Here is a 1,459-nt window from a genome sequence, read left to right as displayed (position 1 = left end):
GTGTGATTAAAGCCATCAAAGTGAGGAAGCCCCTGATGTTTGTTTGGGATGAGTTTAGAGTAATTAACAGATAATCTGTCACTAGTAGGTTTTCACAAGATGGTAAAGATTTGGTGGCTTCAACTATCCTCTTATAAGTCAGAAAATTGATTCTGGGAACATTGTATCACTTTCTCTCTGCCCCTAGATTCAACTTTTGTAACAGATTTTGATCCTAGAGTCCACAGCCAGATGAAATTCAACACCTAAAGCAACATGTTTCTATTTAGGTCTTGGTTATTTTAGTTTGTTAAAAACCTAAAATCTAAAATCTGATTACAGTTCAACAAGAATTTGTATTCTGGCACCCGTACTAGTTGACTATCTCCCTGGCAGATTATGGCCACAAAATGACTAGCATGGTTATTATAACTGAATATATCTATTAGTAAGAGCTGTGAGTTACTAAAACACTTTCTCCACTTTGACTGTATTCTATCATAAGCAAACATATTTTAAGAACATAAAAAATAAAGACATCACAGCTGGTTGTCCCTTGACGGTGAAATCACATACAGTGTAAAATGCTGACACATCCACCTTCTGAAAGTGGTACCTTTTTATATTAATTATCCCTTAGGATTTTCTACCTAAATCTGTTCTCTGTTGAGAGACAGAAAGCGAGAGAGAGGCAGAGGAGCACCTCAGTGGTTCCGGCAGCTGCCCCAGCTGCAAAAGGTGACTTACTCCAGCTGGTTTACCTCCCCCACACCCACAAAGTCTCAGACCCTCTCTCTCTTCCCCTCTGGGCAGCCCTCGCGGACAGTAGGTGCATCAGAAATGTTGCCTGGGAAGAACTGCGGGAGGGGCTGGGCACATACCAAATCACGAGGCCAGGGATGCTTCCAGACAGAGGCGGGGCAGCATTCACAAGACTCACGGAAAAAAGGGCCCTGCCTGCGGGGCCCAAGTGTGTTCTCCAGGACACCTAGAGATGACGGGTGCTGCTGCTTGCTGGGGTGTTAGTACTTGTTTCTGCTTACCAACCATCACATTAGTCTGTGCATCAAAAGAATCAGATAATCATGTAAAATAGACGAATTCACTTCAGGCCATCATCAACTCTCTCAGACACTGTGCCGGGCAAGGCAGAATGCACAAAAATAATCAAGGGCTGCGAGCGTTCCTGCACAGATGCAGGGGAATTAGATCTGAGTGAGTCTTTACATTTGAGGATAATGGTGAAATAAAAAATGTGCACCTGTTGCATAACATTTTTATAGATACATTTCCTCATTTTATAAATATTTATTAGTAACCTACAATGTGCTTGGCATTGTTCTAAGTACCAAGAATATCTCAATGAACAAAACAGATAAAATTTCCTGTCCTTGTGGAACAAATATCCTAGTTATGGGAGTTAAACAATACACATAATAAATAAGTAGACTGTATAGCATGTCAGGGACTGAGAGACTAA

The sequence above is a fragment of the Manis pentadactyla genome, chromosome 6 (assembly GCF_030020395.1).
Source record: "Manis pentadactyla isolate mManPen7 chromosome 6, mManPen7.hap1, whole genome shotgun sequence".
Classification (NCBI taxonomy): Eukaryota; Metazoa; Chordata; class Mammalia; order Pholidota; family Manidae; genus Manis; species Manis pentadactyla.
The sequence above is the reverse complement of the archived record's forward strand: the minus strand, read 5'-3'. Positions refer to the sequence as shown.